This window comes from Pundamilia nyererei, unplaced genomic scaffold (genome assembly GCF_000239375.1).
Source record: "Pundamilia nyererei isolate P.nyererei 1_Seehausen unplaced genomic scaffold, PunNye1.0 scaffold00010, whole genome shotgun sequence".
Taxonomy (NCBI): Eukaryota; Metazoa; Chordata; class Actinopteri; order Cichliformes; family Cichlidae; genus Pundamilia; species Pundamilia nyererei.
The window spans coordinates 2410604-2417032 of record NW_005187411.1 but is presented as its reverse complement, the minus strand read 5'-3'; positions in this window follow the sequence as shown (position 1 = coordinate 2417032).

Here is a 6429-nt window from a genome sequence, read left to right as displayed (position 1 = left end):
GCAGCTTGTACAGTTTGGTGAAGGCTTAACTGGTTAGTTTCCCGTATTGTGATTACGTTTCCTGTACTGCACAGGCTTTTGGACAGGATGTGGTATTCACAGTCAGTATTAGGTTACATCAAAGGTACCAGACAACCAAATGTTAAAATGATGGTGTTGATTAGATTCACATAACCAAATGTTACCTTTTATACCAGCTTTATAAAGCAGGGCTTCATGAGCCTTCTGACTTTTGGGGTTTTTCCCTGAGAGGTCAAACCTACTGCAACTTAAGAAATAGAAAAACGCTGCTAAAGCACACAAACACAACAGAAGTTCAATAAAACAGAATGGAAAAAAAAAAACTAAACTAAAAACAAACAAAAACACAACAATTCACAAAACAGAAGTGTTTTTGGTGACACAATATTGTGATGGAACAACTGCAGAAGTGACAGGTTAACAGTAACAAGCTAACATTAATGATCTGATTGAAACACACAGTTCCTGCATCTTTTTCGCCCTCACAACACCGATGAATCATCGGCTTCTTTTAAGAGTGTCCCAGCTGTTCTGTTACGTTATTGTTGCCCCAAAAATAATTTTGTTTTTTTTCTACTTTGAAGCATTTTTGATTCATTGGTGTTTTCTTAAGTTGCAGTGTGTTTGACCTCTCAGGGCTAACCTAGCTTTAAGTAGGAGGTGTCAGAAAAGTTATCACAAGGATAATCGACTAGCAAACCCAGTTTTTGATGTCACCTCTTGCTGTGAAGCAGAATTCACCAAGCATTAGTGTTACGGCCCAATGGCCACCAGGAATATGGACTCAAATGCAGACAGCACACGGAAGCATGGGGAATGGGTGAAAGCAACACTTTATTTACAATTAGTGAACGAGCAATAGTATAACTTAAACTACACAAAGGAGTCTTAAACATGAGCGATGATGGCCTAAACTAACTGAGGTTAGCAGACAATCTGGCGAAGAATGATTGTGAGCGCTGGTCTTAAAAGCCGGCAGCCAAATTACTTCCAGGTGCAGCCTGTCAGTGATGATGCGTGACTCCGCCCAGAGGAGGAAATCACTGGCACTGTGGAAAAAGCCAACACTCACCGGGACCATGACAGTTAGATTGTTCACCCACTAAAAGGGAACATGAGTGACCTGGGTTTAGACAGTCCTGAGGCCCATTAGTTTTACTCTAGTGATGTATGTTTATTTATATAAGACCAACAGGACTCAACCCAACAAAACCATTAAAGTATATGTAGACAAAATTTATAATGTAAGTGCACAAAAGCAACTAGCATGTTTTGCTAATGCCATTCACATGTATTGTTATTCTGCAATTGCCAATGCAGGTTGACGGCATAATGAGCAACACCTCTGCTGCTAATAAACACAGCTGAAGGTCAAACTACCCCTTGTGCTCACGTCTCAAAACAAAGGACGACATGTTACCTCTTTAAGTGCAACCAACAATATGTCACACTAAATTAAATTTCCGATCCACGAAGGCCGGAGCTGCTGCTTGAGCCCCCTCAGACACTGACCCCTCTTTGCCGGTCAGTGCAGCCAGCTCGGGGAATGAAGTGAACGAGCCCCAGCCGCAAAAGGCCAGCCCTGCTTAGCTCTGATCTGTGCTGCCAGAGCTCACATCAAAAGGTGTTATTACCATATAAATGAGATAAGGTCTGTGGTAATTGCTGTCTGAAATTAAAGCGAAATGACCGGCTGTGGAGACAGTTTGTCTGCATGGGAGGAAATCGTGATGCTTTACAGTAAAGTGACTCCTAGATTACCGCTCTTTTTTCTGCAGCTATTTGTTGAAACATGTGGAAATCTACTGTACTACGTGAAGCATCTTCTTAGAATATTTACATAAATATGTTTCTATTCTAAAATATTAACCATTAAATGACAACATTAACGCTGGTAAACTGTCAATCCCACTGAAAGACCAGTCACATTCAACTTAGTCCCCATATTAGCAGTCAGTAAATTAGAGCTTTTTTTAAGTGCTAAGTGCTTGATAAGTAATTACACCTCCTCTGAGGTGTGTGTCATTCACTGATTTGTTGTGTCAGAGTATGTTATGGTGCTTTGGTGCTGAGAGAGGGGCATTGGCATTTATTGGTTGATGGAATAGCCCACCTGGGATAAAAGCAGCCATGACATTTCAGCAGTGGAGCAGGGCAATTACCCCGGGTGTCAGCAGCAATAGAGCAAGCAACAGCCTTCTGTTGTAGTTCAGCTCATCTAGTCTTTGATTTGTACATAGATTTCTCTTGTTGGACATAAAAGAAAATCATTTTTTGTTGTATTTTTAGGCTAAAAAAATGAACAATTTAGCTGTATCTACTGCTTTTTCAGCATCATACCAAAAAAATATACATTTCTTCTTTTTTTGAATATGTACTTTGCTAGCATGTGCAAAAAGGGGCTAGCTGTTTGCACAAATTTCTATTCTTCATGGGAAAAAAACAAACAAAACAAAAAACTCCAACATTAAATATAATTAAAATAAATAAACGTATAAGAAAACACAACATTAATATGTAAAAAAAATTACAAAAAGTTTAAATAATTTAGTTTTTCATGGTTTTATGTTTGCCCTTCTCAGGCGTGAGAAGGGTTTTTTATTCCAGCTAAAAAAATAGACTCACTGTAGAATAACCTTACTTAACCCTGACTTAAGGCTATGCCTCCGGAGGAGTGAATACATTTAAAAACATTAGGAGCCCAGGCAATTCAGGCATTTGACTATCTCTTGATAAGAAGCAAGCTGTGAACTATTGATCATATAAACTTTAGTTCCATATAAGGTCAAAAACAATTCCCCAGGACAAGTTACGGGATGTTTAACGCTTTAATTGAACTGTATCTTTAATTTTTAAAATCTAAATCTGAAAATCTTTCACTTTTTTTTAACCTGTGATACAGATTAGACGTTACATTGTAGCCTTGCAAGGCCTAAGATCTAAATGAATAACCCTGGCTTTTTTGGCGACCTTTCACTGCCATGAAGCCAGGAATAAATACTTCCACTAATCATGGCCCCATGTTTCAATTACCTCCACATCATAACGCTGCGCTCCTCTTCCCAGAATTCTGAAGGTCATGGCAGCTTTTTACTACCACATGCTGTCTAGGACTTTTTGTGCTTGACCTTTCACTGTCTGTCACTTTGCAGGATAACACCAATCACTCCGATTGCATGTAAGGTTACAAAATGAAACCTTAGCTATATTTTGCATGGTATCCATGGTGTAGTGGTTTACATATTTACATCACAAATAAAGGTTCCCTGGTTTGGTCTCGGGAGGAGACACCAAACCTCTTTGAGGTTGCATCAGGAAGGGGATCCTGTGTAAAAAATCTGCCAAATCAAACATGCAAAGCTATCAGCTGTGGTGACCCCTTGTAAATAAAGGAGCTGCAAAAAGTAGCTTCTTTATGTTAGCCACACAGTTCACCTTCAGTGTTGAGTCTGTCATTGACAGACTGAAAGAAAGACAAGTTAGCATGTTTTTTTTAAAAAAGCAGGAAAGAAAGAAGGCAAGAGACTGATTGTGTCTGTGATGAGCTTTACTTGACTGATTCGCTCCTGACAGGATCTACTCATTAATCTTTTACATCTTGCCTGCGGTTATCATTACTAAGAAAATCGTAAGACTGTCTTCCCTTATTTTGACAGAGACACTTACTTTCATCTTCACTACAAGAGGAGAAGGAGACTTGTTGTTTACCAGCATCCCACCCACCTCTGAATTTCTGCTGTGTTTAGCAAGTCCTCCACTGAGAGACGTCTGGACTGACAAGCACCTCCTCTCTACTTTTGTTTTTGGAAAATGGGAGCTACAGCTTTATGCCCCGATTGCACCAAAAAGTCATGCATTTGAACGTGTGTGGATAAAATCAACGTTGGCATTAAAGCATGTTTTTTTTTTTTTTATTAAATAAGCTGACATTAAGGTCATGATTCTATGATGTAAAGATGTAATCTTTTCATTTTACTCATGGCAAAAAACACTCACAAGCCAGGTTTAGTTTACCTCTCCTGCTAAATCCCTAAACTACGCAGTGGGATGCTGTTCAAGACAAATAACATCAATGAAGGCAAAATAAAATGCAATTTGATAATATGATTATTTTTCCAAGCGCTTAAAAGTACAATTTCACACTTATCTAAAGTATTGCGTTATCGGTCCTTCTAATGAGCTACACCGGCTAACCCAAAGAAATGTGCAGCTAGCTAGCTAACATTAAACTTCAGCTGAAGGGGATGCCATTAATGTTTACATCCTGTGGCAGTGTAACAAGTTCTCATCACAGGTAGACGCAGGTTTCCTTCTGCAGTCGGCAGATGTCGTTTGGGAGAAATATAACCCCTAAATGAAACTACTCACAACAAAGTTTGTGAATTCTTTTCTTTGAGAAACTGGGTCATTATTTCTGGAGAAAGTGATTGCTGCTAAGCTTTTAAAATGTTTTTCTTTTTTTTGTTTTCGGTGCTTGGAGCACCACAAGTCCATTTAGTTCCATTAAATTCAAGAGGGAGGCCGACATTTCTACAGCCAATATCTCAAAAAACTGGGAAACTCACAACAAAACCATATAGGTGCATGAATAGCAGAAGGAGTCAGAGAAAAATACAGTACTGTGCCAAAGTCTTGAAACCACCCCCTATTTCTTTTCCAGTACACCAAAAAAAAAGGGAAATAGGTGCGATGATTTGTTGAAACATGTGCGAACATACATGGAAATATGGTAAAATAAGGCAAAAACAGAATTTGTAGACTTCTAACAAGCTTGAAAGTCTTATGATCACTTTTTTCTTCAACACAGCCTGAGCCCCCTTTTTAGTTTTCTCGTAGTTCTTTAAACAGTCTTCAGGAATAGTTCTTCAGGCTTCTTGAAGGACATTAAAACCTTTTCTTTAGATCTTGGTTGCCATTTCTTTCATCCTCTGTCAAGATGATCTCACTGTGCTTTAATAATATTGAGGTCCAGGCTTTGGGGGGCCAATTCATGACTGTGTCTTCCACTGTGTGTTTTTCTATCCATATATGTGTTATGCAGTGCTGTGTAACAGGCAGGTTGCGGACACAAATGCAGAACCCAGGACTGTGAAGCAGAATAGAGCAAATCCCTCCCCCCTGAAGCCCCCCCACCCCTCACTAGTAGAGAACACCTGTCGTGACAATAAACAGGGTGATGCAGAGAGTAAATACTCTCTTAATAAAGAGAGGATGGAAACAGGCGGGATCACAGCTGATAATAATCAAGGCAGACAAGACAAAGGAAGCAAAATTAAATATGGCGCACACAGGACAAAGACTAAGAAAATAAAACAGGAAGTTACTAAACACAGACTTGTAGACAGACGAGATGCACAGAAGACAAAACACAGAGTTGGTACTAGACCACCCATGGGAACATAAACAAGAACAATAAAATGATCTGCAAGGCCAGTAACATTGTAGATCCATCCATCCATCCTTCCATCCATCCATCCATCTCCTTCCAGTTGTCTATTTCAGAGGTGCCTGAAGATATAATTTGAAGTTGGTCCTTTGCTAAGTTGTCTCTTATGTGTAGACACAACACTGGTTCATCTATTTTTTATAATTTAATAATGTATAGCTCAGTGTTAAGTAACTTTGAAGCAAACAAAAAAACAAAACAAAAAAACAAGCAAACTAACAAAATACAAACCTCTGAAAATGGTCAGAGAAAATGGTAAGTGAAAAGGCAGAATAAAGCAAGACTTTGAAAGACCTGAAGAACTATTGCTAAAGACAACTCTAAAGAATAAAGTCAGGAAGGAAAATGTAAAGAAACAAGGGGTAGCTCAAGACTTAGACAGTACTGTATGCAGATGTAATTTGGGGGCAAACTGTCCCCTAAAAAAACAGAACAAAACATGACTTAAGGGAAGTAATCATCACTGTAAACAGCTTCAAAGAGCAGATCCCATATGATTCATTCATTCACTGGAATTCATTCACAAATTCTGAGCACAGTCACTATAGTGTTTGTACATTCGGCATGTCAGGGCTGCTGATCATTCACGGCGCACTCTGAGCATTATGAATATTCAGAGCAGTAGCAAAATGTCACCGAGCTACCCCATAACAATAATGGAGCTTGAAGTCTGCAGACAAGTGGGCATGAACTGAGGCGAGTTAATGAATGTAGCTGCCTCTACTTGATTACCTCGGATGACAAATGTTTTGAAAGACAACCGCTCTCTCTGGCCTCAGTCCACATAACACAATTTCTTTTTACTTTTTGTGACAATGCTGAATTCAACCAGAGGCAACACGAAGCAGGAAGGTTATTGTTTCACTTGTATAGTGTTTATCAGTCCAAAAATAATGATAGATTCCTACAAATGGACTTTCCTTTTGTTCACTTTGCAAAGTACCAATGATGCATTAATTTAA